The 19,759-nt window shown below is 39.3% G+C and overlaps 1 protein-coding gene across 4 annotated transcripts in view; it reads right to left on the reverse strand.

Annotated features, from left to right (window-relative positions):
* The window catches only part of GPR160 (G protein-coupled receptor 160), a 47,106-nt gene that overhangs the window by 19,294 nt on the left and 8,053 nt on the right, over nt 1–19,759 (reverse strand). The window lies entirely within an intron of this gene.

Here is a 19,759-nt window from a genome sequence, read left to right on the forward strand (position 1 = left end):
TTTAGTTTTTTGAGAAGCCTCCATACTATCTCCCACTGGCCGCACCAGTGTGCATTTCTACCAACAGTGCACCACGGTTCCTTTTTCTCCATATCCTCACCAACAGTTGTTTCCTATGGTTTTGATTTTAGCCATCCTGACTAGTGTGAGGTGAGATCTCATTTGGTTTTGATTTGCATTTCCCTGATGATGAGTGATGTTGAACATCTTTTTACGTTTCCTTTGGCCATCTGGGTGTCTCCTCTGAAAGATGTCTGGGGGCGCGTAGGTGGCTCAGTCCGTTAAGCATCTGCCTTTGGCTCAGGTCATGATCCCAGAGTCCTGGGATCGAGACCCATGTCGGGCTCCCGGCTCCACCCAGAGTCTGCTTGTCCCTCTCCCTCTGCTGCTTCCCCTGCTTGTGCTGTCAAATAAATAAATTAAAAAAAGAAAGATGTCTGTCCAGGTCCTCTGACCATGTTTTAATCGGTTTGTTTTTGTTTTTTTTGGTGTTGAGTTATAAAAATTCTTTATATATTTTAGATATAAACCCCTTATCTAATATATCATTTGCAAATATTTTTCCCATTCAGTAGGATGCCTGTTTGTTTTGTTTTGCTGTGTAAAAGCCTTTATTTTGATGTAGTCTCAATAGTTTATTTTTGTTTTTGTTTCCCTTGCCTGAAGAGACATATCTAGAAAAATGTTGCTAAGGGCGATGTCCAAGAGATTACTGTCTATTTTTCTTTTAGGAGTTTAATGGTTTCAGGTCTCACATTTAGGTCTCTAATCCATTTTAAATGTATTTTTGTGTATGGTGTTAGAAAGTGGTCTAGTTTCATTCTTTTGCATGTAGCTGTCCAGCCTTCCGAACACCATTTATTGAAGACTGTCTTTTCCCATTGTATATTCTTGCCCCCTTTGTCATAGATTGACTATTTTACCTGTTCCATTGATCTGTGTGTTTATTTCTGTGTCAGTACTATAGTACTGTTTTGAGTACTATAGCTTTGTAGTGTATCTTAAAATCTGGAATTGTGATATCTCCAACTTTATTCTTCTTTCTCAAGATTGGCTATTAGGGGTCTTTTGTGGTTCCATACAAATTTTAGGATCGTCTGTTCTAATTCTGTGAAAGATGCTACTCGTATTTTGATAGAAATTGCATGCACTGAATCTGTAGCTTGGGTGGTATAATTCTTCCATTCCACGAGCATGGAATATCTTTCCATTTGTGTCATCTTCAATTTCTTTCATCAGTGTTTTATAGTTTTCAGAGTACAAGTCTTTCATATCCTTGGTTAAATTTACTCCTAGGTATTTTATTCTTTTTTGTGCAATTGCAAATGGGATTGTTTTCTTAATTTCTTTCTGCTGCTTCACTTTTAGTGTATAGAAATAGAAAAGATTTCTGTATATTAATTTTGTATCCTTCAGCCTTACTGAATTCATTTATTCTAATAGTTTTTTGGAGGAGTCTTTAGGGTTTTCTATATATAGTACCATGTCATCTGCAAATAGTGACAGTTTTACTTCTTCCTTACCAATTTGGATGCCTTTTTCTTTCTTTTTCTTGTCTTACTGCTGTGGCTAGGACTTCCAGTACTACATTAAATAAAAGTGGTAAGAGTAGACATCCTTGTCTTATTCCTGATCTTATAGGAAAAGCTCTCAGTTTTTCACCATTGAGTATGATGTTATAGCTGTGGGTTTCTCATAGATGGCCTTTATTATGTTGAGGTATGTTCCCTCTCAACCTACTTTGTTGAGGGTTTTTATCATCAGTAGATGTTGTACTTTGTCAAATGCTTTTTCTGCATCTATTGAAATGATCATATGGTTTTTATCCTTCCTCTTGTTAATATGATGTATTACACTGATTGAGTTGCAAATATTGAACCACCCCCACATCCGTGGAATAAATCCCACTTGATTGTGGTGAATGATCCTTTTTTATGTATTATAATTAGCTTTGCTAATATTTCGTTGAGAATTTTTACATATATGTTTATCAGGAATATTGGCCTATACTTCTGTTTCATTTGTAGTGTGTCTAGTTTTGGTATCAGGCTAATGCTGGACTCATAAAATGAATTTGGAAGTTTTTCTTCCTCTTTTATTTTTTGGAATAGTTTGAGAAGAATGGGTATTAACTCTTCTTTAAGTGTTTGGTGGAATCCCCCTGTGAAGCCACCTAATTCTGGACTTTTGTTTTTTGATAACTGATTCAATTCATTACTAGTAATCCATCTGTTCAAATTTTCTATTCTTCCTGATTCAATTTTGTAAGTGTATATTTCCAGGAATTTATCCATTTCTTCTAGGTCGTCCAATTTGTTGGCATATAATTTTGTATAGTATTCTCTTATAATCCTTTGCATTTTTGTGGCGTTGGTTTTATTTCTCCTTCTTCATTTCTCATTTTATTTATTTGAGTCCTCCCTTTTTTTCTTGGTGAGTCTGGTTAAAAGTTTATCAATTTTATCTTTTCAAAGAACCACCTCTTGGTTTCATTGATCTTTTCCGTTGTTTCTTTAGTCTCTATTTCATTGTTTTCCACTCTAATCTTTGTTCTTTCTTTCCTTCTACTAACTTTGGGTGTTGCTTATTCTTTCTCTAGGTCCTTGAGGTATAAAGTTAGATTGTTTGAGATTTTTCTTGTTTCTTAAGATAGGCCTGTATTACTCTAAACTTCCCTCTTAGAACTGCTTGTGTTGTGTCCTAAAGATTTTAGATTCGGGGCGCCTGAATGGCTCAGTCGGTTAAGCATCTGCCTTCGGCTCAGGTCATGATCTCAGGGTCCTGGGATTGAGCCCCACATCGGGTTCCCAGCTCAGTGGGGAGTCTGCTTCTCCTTCTCCCTCTGCCCCTCCCCCTGTTCATTCTCTCTCAAATAAAATCTTTTTTAAAAAAGATTTTAGTCCCACATCGGGCTCCTTGCTCGGCGGGGAGCCTGCTTCTCCCTCTGCCGCTCCCTGCCACTCTGCCTGCTTGTGATTCCTCTCTCTCTGTGTGTCAGATAAATAAATAAAATCTTTAAAAAAAAAAAAAAAAAGATTTTAGATCATTGTTTTCATTTTCGTCTCCATGTATTTTTTATTTCTCTGATTTCTTCGTTGACCCACTGGTTGTTTAGCATCATGTTTTAGCCTTTATGTGTTTGTGTTTTTTTGTAGATTTTTGTGATTTCTAGTTTCATACCATTGTGGTCAGAAAAGATGCTTGAAATGATTTTGATCTTCTTAAATTTACTGAGACTTGTTTTGTGACCTAACATGTAATCTATGCTGGAGAATGTTCCATGTGCACTTGAGAAGAATGTGTATTCTGTTTTTTGACAGAATGTTCTTTATAGATCTGTTAAGTCCACCTGGTCTATATGTGCCATTCAAAGCCATTGTTTCCTTGTTGATTTTCTGTCTGGATGATCTATTCATTGATGTAAATGGGATTTTAAAGTCCCCTCTATAATAGATTTTATTACTCTCAATTTCTCCCTTTATATCTGTTAATATTTGCTTTATGTATTTAGGTGCTCCTATGTTGGGTGCATAGATATTTACAATCATTATATTCTCCCGATGGATTGATATCTTTATCATTATTTAATGCCCTCGTCTCTTACTACAGTCTTTGTTTTAAAGTCTGTATTCTCTGATATAAGTTGCTACCTCAGTTTTTTTTGTTTTGTTTTGCTTCCATGGAGAATGTCTTTTTCCATCTCTTCACTTTCAGTCTGTGTGTGTATTTACATCTGAAGTGAGTCTCTTGTGGGCAACATATAGATGGATTTTTTTTTTTTTAATCCATTCAGTTACCTTATGTCTTTTGATGGGAGCATTTAGTGTATTTAAAGTAATTGTTGATAGGTACATACTTACTGCCATCTTGTTCAGTTTTCTTTTTTTTTTTTTTTAAGATTTTATTTATTTATTTGAGAGAGTGAGCAAGAGAAAGGGAGCCCAAGAGGTGGGGCGAGGGGAGGCAGAGGGAGAAGCAGACTCCCTGCTGAGCAGGGAGCCCGATGCAGGGCTTGATCCCAAGACCCTGGGATCATGACCTGAGCCAAAGGCAGATGCTTAACTGAATGAGCCATGCAGGCACCCATTGTTCACTGTTTTCTGGTTGTTTTTGTAGTTTTCTTCTCTGTTCCCTTCTTCTCTTGCTCTCCTCTCTTGTGGTTTGATGGCTTTCTTTAGTGTTATGTTTGGATTCCTTTCGAAACTTTATTTTTTTGTGTATTTATTTTAGGTTTTTGATTTGTGGTTACCATTGGCTTCATATATAACATTCTGTGTACAGCAGTCTATATTAAATTAATGGTCACTTAACTTTGAACACATTCTAAAAGCACTAAACTTCTACCCTCTCCACATTTTATGTATGTCATATTTTACATCTTTTTATTTTGTATATCCCTTGACTAATTTTTTTTTAGATACAGTTGATTTTACTACTGTTGTGTTTTAACCTCCCCTGACTTTATTAGTGGTAAATCTGCTACCTTTACTATATGTTGGTTTTTACCTGTGAAATTTTTTCCTTTCATAATTTCCTTTTACTTATGGCCCTTTCTTCCTACTTAAAGGATTCTGTTTAACATTTCTTGTAAGGCTGGTTTACTGGTGATGAACTCCTTTAACTTTTGTTTGTCTGGGAAACTCTCTCTCTCCTTCAATTCTGAATGACAGTCTTGGCGGAGAGTATTCTTGCTTGTAGTTTTTTCCTTTCAGCACTTTGAGTATATCATCCACTCCCTTCTAGCCCAGAGAGTTTCTGCTGAAAACTGAGCTGGCAGTCTTATGGGGTTTCCCTATATATAACTCTTTTCTCTTCTGTTTTTAAGATGATCTTTATCATTAATTTTTGCCATTTTTATTATTATGTGTTTTGGTGTGGCCCTTCCTGGGTTCATCTTATTAGGGGATTTCTATGCTTCTCGAACCTAGATGTCTTTTTCCTTCCCCAGATTAGAAATTTTCAGCTAAGATTTCTTCAATTTTGTTTTTTGGTCCCTTTTTTCTCTACTCTTTCCGGAATCCCTACAATGTGTATGTTATTATGCATGATGATGTCACAGAGTTCCCTTAACCTATTCTCGTATTTTATTTTCCTCTTTTCTTCTGGCTGTTCAACTTGGTTGTTTTCCATTACCCTTCTTCCAGATTGCTGATCTATTCTTCTATACCCTCTAATCTGCTGTTGATTCCTTCTAGAGTATTCTTCATTTCAGTTATTGTATTCTTCAGCTCTGACTGGTTCTTTTTATATTTTCTATATCTTTGTTGAAGTTCTCACTGAGTTCATTCATCCATTCTTTTCCCAAGTCCAGTGAGTATCTTTATGGCCATTACTTTGAACTCTGTACCAGGCATGTTGCTTATCTTCATTTCATTTAGCTCTTTTTCTGTGATTTTTCATTTAGTTCTCTGTTTCTTCATTTTGTCTCTCTGTATTTGTTTCTATGTATTAGGTAGATCAGCTGTCTCCTATCTTGAAAGTAGTGGCCTTGTGTAGAAAAGGTCCTGAGGTTCCCTATGGCATAATCCCCAGTGGTCAACCATACCAGTTCTCCAGGGGTATCCTCTATGTGGGTTGCATCAAACCTCCCATACTGGCTGTGCCACAACTGCTGTGGGCATGCTGGTGGATGGGCTGGCCTTTAGCCCAGCTGGCCGCAATGACCTGCTTCACCTAATGTGGGTGCACTAAGCAGAGTTTACTGCCCATGCTGTTTAGAGGCCCAGCTGCAGCTGTGGTGGGCTCACTGGTGGGTGGGGCTGGCACACAGCCCAAGTATCTGCAATTAACCTCTGCCATAGCTGTAGGCACACAGAGGGCAGAGCTTGCTCCCCAAGCACCTACCTAAGAGGCTTGGCTGCAGAAACTAAGGGTATGCAAGAGTGTGGGATTATTTTCTCTGCCTTCCTAGGGCACGAATCACTTTGGAGTGGTGCCTGCAGAGGCAGGAGGGCTGCGTGGGGTGGGTCTGCAGGGGAACTCTGGACCAGAGCACACAGTGCTAGGTAGATGCAGAGTGTTAGAATTGGCTCCTGCAAGTGTCTGGCTATCTAGGCTAAGGCAGGGCAAGAAAAATGGCACCCACCAGCACTTTTGTTCCAGGAGAACTCTCCTGCAGATTCCTGTCCCTGCAGCACATGTTGTAAGATTCGTCAATAAATCTCCTTCAGGTACACCCCAGGTGCCTTTCAAACTGCAGCTTCTGTGCTATGTCTCTGGGCAAGTTATTTATTTATTTTTTAAAAGATTTTATTTATTTATTTGTCAGAGAGAGAGAGAGTGTGCACAAGCAGGGGGAGCGGCAGGCAGAGGGAGAAGCAGGCTTCCCGCTGAGCAGGGACCCTGATGCGGGGCTCAATCCCAGGATCCTGGGATCATGACCTGAGCCAAAGGCAGAACACTTAACTGAGCCACCCAGGCGCCCCTCTGGGCAAGTTACTTAGTGTGCTGGCTCGATAAGGGCAAGGACCTGGTTTCCTGTCACCCACTGGCTCTCCCAGAGTTAAGCCTGGGCTGATTTTCAAAGCCAGATGTTAAAGGGTCTTGTTTTCCCAGGGCAGGTCCCCAGGCCCAGGGTGCCCAGTGTAGGGTCTGATGGTCTCACTCTTCTATGCTTGTGATGTCCCTCCTGTTTGTAGTGAGTCACAGCAGGGAGTTTGGTTCCAGACTGCGTTTCTACCCATCCAGCCCGTTCTGATGTGGCCTTCTCTCTGCAACTAGCAGATTTGTTCTGCTAGTCTTCAGGTTTTCAGAGTTAGTTGCACAGATGTAATGGTTGCTTCAGTGTGTCTGTGGGACAGAGTGAACTCAGGATCCTCCTACTTTGCCATCTTTCCCCTCATTCTTAAATGATGGTTTAACTAATATTGAATTCTAAGTTGAAATATCTTGTGCTCTAAATTCTATTGTTGATGAGAAATCTGCTGTCAGTTTAGCTATTGTTTCTTAGAGGTATGGCAGAAACTGTTAGCAGCTCTCAAAATTTATGTCCCCTTCTTTTTTTGAAGCCCAGAGCTGACCTGTATTTCCCAGGTAGGGAAACTCCTTTGCAGTTAGGTATGGACACGTAACTGATTTCTAGCCAAAGGGATGTAAGCAGATGTGACATTACCCTCTTCTGGGCTGAGCTCATCCCCCCTTCCTGTGGGCAACGAGAACAACTCTAAAGAACACATGGTGAAGGTGGCAGAGCTACCATCAGCTGGGGCCCTGAGTATGCAGAGCCCCCCAGTAACCTGACATACCCACCCAGGACTGTGACATGAAAGAAATAAGCTTGTACTAAATTTGAGCCATTACATTTCTGGTCTATTTGTACAGCATTTTATCCCATTCTACTTAATACAATATACGTCTATCTAATTGGTTCTTCTTCGTATCTTTCCCCTCTTGCTACATATATCCCACTTCTATTACAAAATTTTTATTCACTGTATGCCTTCAGTATATCTTCTGCCTGCTGTCAGCCTCACATAAATATTCCGAACCAGAGCACTGATTTATGTAATGTGGTATTCCGCATACACTTGTATTACGGTTATTGATGGCTCAACTACCTTGTGATTCACCATGGCGCAGGGGCTTTTTCTGCCAAGAACAGGCACAAAGCCAATCATTTAGCAATCTGAACTTCTTACTTTATAAAATTAACTAGCCTTCATTTGACTTTGTCCAATTTATAAGTACACAATTTATCTAGGTTATTTTGACTTGTTTCCAGTATTTCTGGCATACAAATACATATACGCAGTACATCACTAGTCATGGATTAAAACTGATTAAATAAAACTGGGTCCCAGCCTTACCTCTGAAAGGTTAACTGATAAAAGCTATCCATACCAGCACAATATCCTTTATAATATCTCTGTATGACCTTCCCACCATCTAATCGTGGTATCATCTGAGCTAAACTATGTTTCCCTGGGTTGTTGATGATTACATTTCTCATAATTAAATCAACAGCATGAGAAAATCAAGATATATGTGCCCTGCTTCCTCCAGATCCTTCCAATGGTTCTTGAGAAAATTAGGTTATACTGATATGATTCAGTTTTCCATACAGCTACCATTAATTTTTACCCAATGCTCTATGTTTGCTTAAATATAGTAAATTAATATCCTGGTGATATATATTTTAACATATCCCTCCCTCACAATGTGACTGTGACTTCTTACTTACTTAAAATTCCACACATATATTCACCTCTCCAACATTTTGGTGGAAAGAGATAATTAATATAAGTACAATGCTCAGAATTAGGGAAAAGGAGTATTAGTTGTTCGCTTTTTGCTACCGAATTTTAAGATATCAATAAATAGGAATATACCTAAAGAAATTAACAAATATGGTAAAGCTATTCATAACAGCAACAGTTAAAGAATAAGAATGGGGGTTGTTCGAAAGAAGGATTTATTTGTTTGGGAGCTAGTGTTTGCACCGCCACCAGAAATGTCCAAATACAGATGGGATGGCTGCTTAGCAAACACGCTCACATTTTGTTGTCAAAGCACATTTGAACTAGAGACTGCTTCTTAGTTCTTAGTGATTATCATCAACTTTAGTCTTGCTCTTAAGCAAAGGAAGAGTGACCATTGTAGGAAGTACCAATCAGAAATATATGCTCAGTAGTTGCTGAGACTTTGCTCAGAAGTCCCAAGCTACTGAACACAGTTCCTGGGATGACTTAAGAGCCAAAGAGATGATGACACTGCTCAAGTTCAGTTATTTATGGCTTCCAAAACCATGGCTCTGTTTGTCATTGCTAAGAAAGTGAACCAAGCCAATCACCTGAGGAGAGCCTTTTCTCAATATCACACAATCTGGGGTAGCCTCGCCAGTCAACCACAAGGGCATCGAAGTCCTGCACCAGCTTACTCTACTACCATAAAAACTTGGCTCCTTTGTTTCCCTTCCCTCAGGGTTCAGAAAAGATGAAATACACATCTCCTCAGACTGATTTTTTTTCTTTAAAAGCATACACTAATGGTGAAAGTTTCAGAGATTAAGACAAGTTTTGGGGGGCAGGCAGATCCCGTAAGTCAAATAATTCTACCTAAATATATATGGTACTTTTCAGTTTATATTTTACGGAGATTGTGTGATTCAAAGTGTCTAAATCATGCTCCTAAACCTATATTCCATGAATGATACCAAGATGTTCAACTGTTAAAATTGAGTAATAGTTTCTTTCCTTCCCTACTAATTTTTCCTTAATTTGAGGAGAAAGTCCCTATGAAAAAGAGACATATTCATATTAACAGAATAAAGGAAAACAAATCATATGATAATCTTGAGAGATGCAGAAAAGGCTTCTGACAAAAATCAACACCCATTCATGATATAAAACCTCTTAGCAAAGTAAGAATTGTGGGAAATTTCCTCAACTTGAGAAAGGACATCTATCATCATACTTAACTGTGAAAGACTGACCACTTTCCCTTTAAAACTGGGAACAAGGCAAGGATATCTGCTCTGATCACTTCTATCCAACATTTTAGGATGTCCTAGCCAGTTCAGTAAGGCAAGGGGCGGGGGGAAGAGCAGAGACTAGAAAGGGTAAGTAAAACTATTTGTACGTGATTCATATATACAGTTGACCCTAAACCTAAGGGTTTAAACTGTGCAGGCCCATTTACATGTGGATTTTTTTTCTTTCTTTTTTTAATTAACATATAACGTATTATTTGTTTCAGGAGTACAGGTCTGTGATTCATCATCTTACACAATTCATAGCGCTCACCATAGCACATACCCTCCCCAATGTCCATCACTGAGCCCCCACATCCTCCCCACCTCCCCTCCATCCAGCAACCCTCAGTTTGTTTCCTGAGATGAAGAGTCTCTTATGGTTTGTCTCCCTCTCTGGTTTCATCTTGTTTCATTTTCCCCTCCCTTCCCCTATGATCCTCTGCCTTGTTTCTCAAATTTACATGTGGATTTTTTTCAATAAACGTATGGGAAAATTTTTTGGACATCTGTGACAATTTGAAAAAACTCAGACACAAACTGTGTAACCTAGAAATATCGAAAAAATTAAGAAAAAGGTATGCCATGAATGCATAAAATATATGCAGATATACTAGTCTGTTTTATCATTTACTACCATAAAATATACACAAATTTATTATAAAAAGTTAAACTTAATCAAAACTTACATACACACTTACAGGCCATAAATGGCATCATTTGCAGTCAAGAGAAATGTAAACAAGCATGAAGATGCAGTGTGAAATCAGAACGACATAAAATTAACTGTAGTATATACTGTACTACTGTAATAATCTCACAGCCACCTCCTATTTGGAGTAGGCTCAAGTGTTGTTGAGTATTCACTTAAAATGCCATGTGATACTAACCTAATCATCTCCACATGAGCAGCTTGCCTCTCCAGTAAAAGGCGTATCATAGTAAAAAATGATTTCTCACAGTTCTTATTTTTCATCATGTTTACTGCAATCCACAAACCCTGAATAACACGACAGAACCCATATGAACCCCAGAACCCCATCAGTTCAACACCAAGGCATTAAAGGGGCCCACCTGCCTCCAAACACAATGTCTCTAATTCAGCCTCTAGAGCAGGGGATCATAGGGACCATTACGGCTCACTGTACACGGTACTCTATGGAAAGGAATGTCAGTGCTGTGGAAGAGAACTCCAATGGGAGAGAACAGCACGGAAGTCTGGAAGGATTACACCATTGAAAGTGCCATCAAACCTGAAACAAATTCCTGCTGGAGAAAACTGTGTCCAGATGTTGTGCATGACTTCACAGGATTTACAACAGAGCCAATGAAAAGAAATGAAAGAAACTGTGGATACAGAGGAAAAAAAAAAAAAAGGTGGGGGTAAAGGGTTTCGAGATATGAATTTTGAAGAAATTCAAGAGCTAATAGACACCACATCAGAGGAATTAACAGAAAATGACTTGAGTGCTTCCAAACCTGTGCCGAGACGAGGAGGAAAAAGATGTATGCAGAGCAAGCAGTCCCAGCAAACAAACTGTACCCGCCAAGCTGGCAGATTAGACAGTCCGGCAGACAAGAAGGGTTCTGCTTATTCCAGACTGCTATTTACTTTTATGATATGGACTCTTCTATAATACTAGCACAGAGGCTAAAGCCAATGGTGGAAGGAGGATCGGTACCTTACAGAAACATTTTTAGAGAAGTAACAAAGCAAAAAATATCAGACAGAAATTCCGATGTACTTCCATAAAGTTACCCCATGCGTGCCTGACTCCCCTTCCACCTCCTCTACCTCTGCCGTCCCCTCAGCCTACTCGACGTGACGGTGACAAGGATGAAGACCTTTACGTGGTCCACTTCCACTTAATGAGCAGTAAATAATCATCACACTGTACAGTTAATAAGTCTATCTGGTGTGTGTGTGTGTGAGCATCTTCGTGTGAAAATCTAATAACTGTATGGCAAGAACTGTAGGACACATTTTTATGTCCTCATCAACAGCATCACCTAAGTATTCATCATATAAAACATCACGCACAAGCTTGTATGCAAGTGGATGGCCTCTCCTGCACAGGCATAAGCTGACTGATATTTAACGTAAAATTAATAATGTGTTGTTCTTCATATTGTTTTATAACTTTGTTTTCAAAGAATAACACTACCATACAGTATGACCCTCCCTCTCCTACTTGGAGAAACTGTTATCAGCCTATCACCACAGGTTAAGCTGTTTAAAAAAATGTAACATTTCCAACACTGCATTTCAAATATGACAGTAATACTGTATGCCAGAAAAATTTTAAAGACTATTTATTTATCTGAGAGAGAGAGAGAGCGTGAGGTGAGGGGGATGGAGCAGGTTAGGAGGGAGAGGGAGGGGGCAAGAATCTCAGGCAGACTTCGTGCTGAGTGCAGAGCCAGACACAAGGCTTGATCTCATGACCCTGAGCCAAAACCAAGAGTTGGACCCTTAATTGACTGAGCTACCCAAGCTCCCCTGCCATAAAAATATTATAATGATTTATTCATTAGCATATAGGCTAAGCTACCAAAAACAATCATATTGTTGCTTGTTAATCATTATACCTGTAAATAAACACGAATTTCTTTTTCACATTGTCTTTCGTTTTTGATGTCTAGTGTTAGCAGTATATATAACAGCTACAGTGTTTTTACCATATAAAACAATACTGATGTAGGTACTGACAGACAAATGATTCACCTTGTAAGCAAACATCAACTTATGGTATCAACAGAGTACTGTAAATGTATTTTCTCTCATGATTTTCTTAACATTTCTTTTCTGTAGCTTACTTTATTGTAAAAACACAGTATATAATATATATACAAAATATGTGTTAATCAACTGTTTATATTATTGGTTAGGCTTCTGGTCAACAGTAGGCTACTAGTAGTTAAGTTTTAGGGATTCAAAAGCTATATGTGGATTTTCGACTGTGGGGAGAGGTCAGCACTTCTAATCCCTGCACTGTTCAAGGGTCGACTGTATAGAGAAAATGCTAAGGCAACAACTTACTGCAATTAATAAATTAATTTTATTAAGGTTGCAGATCAATTTAAAAAATTATATATATACACATGTGCATATATATATAAACAAAAACTTAAGATGTAAAAATATCATTTTTACAATAGATTCAAAAACATCAAATATGTAGAAACAAAACTTTTAAACTATGTACAAAACATCAATGCTAAAAACTATAAAATACTGCTGAGAGAAACTGAAGACCTAAATAAATGACAAAATATACCATGTCCATGGATAAAAAGACTAAGATAGCAATGCTCCCCATATTGACAGATTCAATATAGTCCCGATCAAAATCCAACTATGCCCTCTTTATAGAAAAATCAACCAAACTGATTCTAAAATGTATAAGGAAATACAAAGGACTGGAATAGTCAAAAATTTTGAAAAAGAACAAAGCTGGAAGGTTTACAATACCTGATTTCCAGACCTTTTAACTGCAGAACCAAAGACAAGTGTGGTACTGACTTAAGAACAAGGAGAACAGATTAGAGGGCTCCAAGGGCCCATTTGATTTACGAGAAAATACCAATGCAATTCAATGGAAACAAATGGTGTTTTCAACAAATGGTGTTGGACCAACTGGATAAATGTGTGGGGGAAAAAAAAAGGGACCTCAATCCCACCTCATACCACACACACAAGTATTAATTCAGGATGGATCACAAGTTTAAACATAAAAGCTAAGATTAAACCCTCTAAAAGGAAAACAAAGGAGAATATCCTTGCAATCTTGGGGTAGGAAAGAATTCTTAAGCAAAATACAAAAGCACCAACCATAAAAGAAAAAACTAGATAAAGAGGACTCAATAAAATTTAAATCTTCTGCTCGTAAGAAAATGAAAAGGCAAGAAACACGCTGGAAAAAATAATTCACAATATGTATATCTAACAAAGGACTTGTGCCCAGACTACCAGATTACATATATATATGTATATATACATATATATAGCCTACAAATCAAGAATAAAAAGACAAACACTCAAAACAAAAATGGGCAAAGTACTTGAAAAGACACCTCAAAAGGAAAATGTACAAATGATCAATAGCAAGTGAAAAGGTGCTCAACATCATTAGTCATCAGGAAAAAGCTAATTGGAACCACAATGACATACAATTTCACATCCGTCAGAATGGCTAAAATTAAAATGACCAATACCATGTACTGGAAAAGACGTGGGAGTGTAAAATGGTATAATCCCTTGGAAAACAGTTTGGCACTTAAACACACACCCATCCTATGATTCAGTACTTCCACTCTCAAGTATTTATTCAGGAGAAACCAAAATATATGTCCACCAAAAAACTGGTGTGACAACACCGTATGCTGGTGAGGATGTGAAGCAACAGGAACTCTCACTGCTAGTAGGAATGCAAAATGGTACAGCTACTCTGGAAGACAGTTTGGCAGTGTTGTTTTTTTTTTAACAAAACTAAACATACTTTTTTAAAAGACTGTTTTTAAGTAATCTTTACACCACTATGGGGCTCAAACTCACAACCTGGAGATCAAGAGTCACATGCTCCACCAACTGAGCCAGCCAGGTGCCCCTAAATGTATTCTTACCATACAACTGTCCTCCTTGGTATTTACCCAGAGGGGTTGAAAACTTACGTCCACACAAAAGACTGCTCACTAGTGTTTACAACAGCTTTACTTATAATTGCCAAAATTTGGAAGAAACCAAGATGTCCTTGGATAAACTGTTATTATTCAGTGCTTTAAAAAGAAAAATGCTATCAAGCCACGAAAAGACATAGAGGAAACTTAAATGCATATTACTAAGTGAAAGAAGACAATTTAAAAAGGCTACACACTATATGATTCCAAGTGAATGACATTCTGGAAAAGGCAAAATTAGGGAGACAGTAAAAAGGTCAGTGGTCACCAGGAGAAGGAGGGGAGGGAGGGAAGAACAGGCAGAGCACAGAGGATTTTTAGTATTACTCTGTATGATACTGTAATTGTGAATTGTGTATGTCTTTCTGGATGTGTCCAAACCCATAGAATATACACCACCAAGAGTGAATTGCAATGCAAACTGTGGATTTGAGGTAACTGAATGTATCAATGTAGGTTCAACAACTGCAACAAACTGACCACTCCAATATAGCAAGGGAGGCAGTGCATGTGTGGCGGTAGGGCGTAGACAGGGAATCTCTTTGGGAAATTGTACCCTCTGCTCAAGTTTGCTGTGAATCTAAAATTGCTCTAAAAGATAAAGTCTACTGGGGGCCTGGGTGGCTCAGTTGTTAGGTGTCTGCCTTTGGCTCAGGTCATGATCCCAGGGTCCTGGTATCGAGCCCCACATTGGGCTCCTTGCTCAGCGGGAAGCCTGCTTCTCCCTCTCCCACTCTCCCTGCTTGTGTTCCCTCTCTCGCTGTGTCTCTGTCATATAAATAAATAAAATCTTAAAAAAAAAAAAAAGATAAAGTCTATTAAGAAAAAAGGCTTGTAGGTTAGGAAATATCTCTTAGATATGGAATTAAAAGCACAAACCATAAAAGAAAAAAAACAGGGAACTTAGACTTCATCAAAATTTTAAACTTTTTCTATAAAAGGCACCATTAAGAAAATAAAAAGCTAAGTCACAGACTCAGAGAAAATATTTGCAAATCATATATCTGATAAAAGACTTTTTAGGAGAATTTTTAAAAACATGAATATTTTTATTAAACATTTTAAAGAATATTTTTAAAATTTTGAAACTAAGATAACAATGAGAACCCAATTTTAAAAATGAGAAGATTTAACTAAACATTTAGCCAAAGAAGATATATGAATGACTAACGAGCACCTGGAAAGGTGCTCAACATCATTAGTCATTAGGGAAATGTAAATTAAAACTGCAATGAGATATCACTACACATCCACTCGAACAGCTATAATCAAAACAACAATATTGAGTGTTGGCAAGAATGTAGGGAAATCAAAACCCTCATATATTGCTGGTGAGACTCTAACATTGTACAGCCACTTCTGGGAAAAGTGTGGCAGCTTCTTAAAAGGTTAAATATAAACTTACCATGTGATCCAGTAATCACACTCCTAAGAATCTACCCAACAAACATAAAAACATAGGTCCACATAAACACCCATACATGATTTATAATGGCCAAAAACTGGAAACAATTAAAATGTCCATCAACAGGTAAATGGATAAACAAAATACGGTACACATCCGTAAAATTAACTACTATTCGACAACACAAAAGGACAAGCTACTGATCTTTGTGGCAACATGGATGACCCTCAGAACTATTACACTAAGTGGAAGAAACCAGACACCCAAAACTGCATATTCTAGGATTCCATTTATAGGAAATATCCAGAAAAGGCAAAAGACAGAAAGTAGATTAATGGCGTCTTGGCTGTAAGGTGGCATGAGCCAACTTTGGGGTGATAGAAATGTTCTGAAATTAGAATGTGGTGATGGGTGTAAAAGTCTATAAAAATAAAAGAACTGTACCCTTATGATGGATGGATTTTAGGGCATGTAAATTATATAATAAAACTTTTTTTTTTAAACTTGTACAAGAATGTTTATAACAGCTTTATTCAACATAATAGCCCCAACCCAAATGATCTTCCAAGGAGAACAGATAAATTGTGGTATAATAAAAAATGGAGTATTATTTATTAATAAAAACCAAATTACTGAAATACACAACATGCATGAATCTCCAAAACATGTTGACAAAAAGAAGCCAGTTTTGTTCTGGCTTCATTTCATTTATATGAATTTCAAGAACAGGCAAAGCTCACTTATGTTGCTAGAAATCAGGGCAGCTTTTGCCTCTGGGGTAGGGAGACTGACTGCAAAGGGGCAGGAGAGAAATTTCTGGAGCATGAAAATGTTCTATATCTTTTTTTTTTTTAAAGATTTATTTATTTGAGAGAAAGAGAGAGAGAGTGAGTGGGGGGAGGAGTAGAGGGAGAGAGAGGGAATCCTAAAGCAGACTCCCCTCTGAGCACAGAGCCCCTACGTAGGGCTTGATCCCAGGACCCTGAGATCATGACCTGAGCTGAAGTCAAGAGTTGGATGTTTAACCAAATGAGCCACCCAGGCACCCCAAAAATGTTCTGTACCTTGACAGGGATGTTGTTTATCTGGGTGCATGCACTGATCAAAACACAACACTTGGGGCGCCTGGGTGGCTCAGTTGGTTAAGCGACTGCCTTCGGCTCAGGTCATGATCCCGGAATCCTGGGATAGAGTCCCACATCGGGCTCCCGGCTCGGCAGGGAGCCTGCTTCTCCCTCTGGCCCTCTCCCCTCTCATGTTGTTTCTCTCTCTCTCTCTCAAATAAATAAATAAATAAAATCTTAAAAAAAAAAAACACAACACTTAAGAGCTGTGCATTTTATTGTATGCACCTCGATGAATTTTTATTTTATTTTTTTAAAGATTTTATTTATTTGACAGAGAGAGCACAAGCAGAGGGAGAGAGAGAGAGAAGCAGGCTCCCCACTGAGCAAGGAGCCTGATGTGGGACTCGATCCCAGGACACTGGGATCATGACCCAGGCCGAAGGCAGCCGCCCAACCAACTGAGCCACCCAGGCGTCCCACCTCGATGAATTTTTTTTTTTTTTTTTAAAGATTTTATTTATTTATTTGAGAGAGAAAGACTGAGAGAGAGAGCACATGAGAGGGGGGAGGGTCGGGAGGGTCAGAGGGAGAAGCAGACTCCCTGCCGAGCAGGGAGCCTGATGCGGGACTCGATCCAGGGACTCCAGGATCATGACCTGAGCTGAAGGCAGTCGCTTAACCAACTGAGCCACCCAGGCGCCCTCGATGAATTTTTAAATGATTAAAAATGCCCTCCAAAACTCCACCAAAACCTTACTACTAGACAAACTCTATCACGTTTATTTTCTGAAGGTATGATAGTGTCTATTTGGAAACCATAACATGTCAAATAGTTAATAAAAATGAGTGGCTAGTGATTTAATACTCTTTTTCAAATGTTTTAATTATATCATATAATACATACATATTTAACTTATGTGTGTTATGGAACAGAATCAAACTCATTTATTCTTTGCATATTCATTCACTCATTTACTCCAAAAATATTTATGGAGGGCTAAAAATATTTTCCAGGCATCCAACTTCAAACTGCAACTCAATCACAAACACAATATTGATAGTTCACTTTTTCTTCATGTCAGAATCAGAGTATACCTTTCAGAACGATGTTTGGTTACCATGAGTTTCCTGGTCTGGTAATGGAAAGAAAAAGGGTCAGACAACCTAACAGTCTCAGACTTCTGAAGCAAAACCACATTTGGTGTCAATCAAGTCCAGCAGATTCAGGACTAGCAAATGAGGTGGTCATTTTGGGCTTCCACTAACCACAGGTCCACACACCCACCCACACTCACACCCACACACCTGCTCTCCTCCGCCCTGAAGCTGCTGCCTGGACAGTGGCATCTTTAATAGCTCATGACTCAGGCTAGGAGGAAAGGAACGCTGCCACCACAGGAAACCTCCACCCTTCCGCCCCCAAGCCCCCTCAGAGGCACAGCTTAGAGTCTGCGCTAAGCCAGGCCTGGAGATGCGATGATGAATGAGTCTGTCTACAGCCCACACTGGCCAGTGCCCAGGAGGGTACAGTGTCAGGGTACTTCCTACACTCCTCGTACTTTCTCAAGACCGTTTACAACGTTTATGGCTTTTGATCCAGTATCTCCACTCCAGGAATTTATCGTAAGGAAATAATCAGAGTTGAAGGAATGAGCAGCTCACTTTGGCATACTTGTAATTGCCTACAGAACACTCTCAAGCCCCCAAAGAATCAAAACAACTTAAATGCCTGACAACAGGGAAGTAGTCAAATGAATCATGATGGTCACACTACCTGCAGCCATGAAAGACAAGCTTTGCAGGAAAGTGTACTGGAAAATGCTGACAATATAATGTTAAATGACAGAAGCAAGCTACACGCTGTATATATCAGGGCTTCTCCCAGGGGGCAGAGTGGAATTCCCCCTGCTTCCCAGAGATTCTGCTGATCCCGGAATCAGTGTTACTGAGGGGAGTGAGCTCTTGTCCTCAGACCATCTTACAGTAGGGGCGGATGGGAGACTGAAAACCAGTGGTACAGAGAGGACTATCCCAATACTGGGTGAATAGGAAAAATGTATGTGTACAGACAGATCAGGGGTAATCAATGCCAGGCTCCCTGTGATTGGTAAGATCGTGGTCTTGGAAACCAATACTTCTTAAACCTGTGCGGGTCTTTTTAAAAAATGGATTCTGAGGGCGCCTGGGTGGCTCAGTCATTAAGCGTCTGCCTTCGGCTCAGGTCATGATCCCAGGGTCCTGGGATCGAGCCCCGCATCGGGCTCCCTGCTCCGCGGGAAGCCTGCTTCTCCCTCTCCCACTCCCACTGCTTGTGTTCCCTCTCTGTGTCTCTCTCTGTCAAATAAATAAATAAATAAAATCTTTAAAAAAAAAAAAGAAAGAAAGAAAAAGGTAAAAACACGGTCTTTACTCACAACACTTCTAGCACCAAATATGAGGTTTTCCACACCAAGCAGTTCTGACACTGCCCAGAGTTAGCGCAGACCCCCCAGGGTGCAGGTTCAGCTCCCCCCCCAAGAAGGCTGCTTCCCATTCCAGACGCCAGCCACAAGTCCAGGTTGTCACTTACACTTCTACCAAGCTAAAAATTGGGGGTTCCCACAATGCCCCCCTCAGGTTTAACAATTTAACAGCTCACAGAACTCACGGCAACACTTTACTATTACTGGTTTATTTTATTATAAAGGCTACAATTCAGGAAAAGCCAAATGAAGAGATGCACAGGGCAAAGTACGAGGAGAGGGCGCAGAGCTTCCAGACCTGCTCTGGGCACATCACCCTCCCAGCACCTTGATGTGCTCACCAACCTGAAGCTCTCCAAATCCCACTACCTAGGCATGACTGATTAAATAATTGGCCATTAGTGATTAAGTCAATCTCCAGCCCCTTGGCGGGGGAGTAGAGGCTGAAAGCTCCACCCCTCTAATCACAGGGTTGGCTCCTCTGGCAACCAGCCCCCATTTGGTAAGAATGACCTCATTAGCACAAACTCCCTTATAATGGAAAGGAGCTTATTCTGAATAACAAAAGATACTCCTCTCACCAGGAGCTCTGTACCAGAACTGGGGATGAGGACCGAGTGTATTTATTTCTTATTATATCACAGAATCAAAGGTTTATGTATATGCAACTTAGAATGATTCA

Source organism: Phoca vitulina, unplaced genomic scaffold, assembly GCF_004348235.1.
Source record: "Phoca vitulina isolate PV1807 unplaced genomic scaffold, GSC_HSeal_1.0 scaffold8, whole genome shotgun sequence".
Lineage (NCBI taxonomy): Eukaryota > Metazoa > Chordata > Mammalia > Carnivora > Phocidae > Phoca > Phoca vitulina.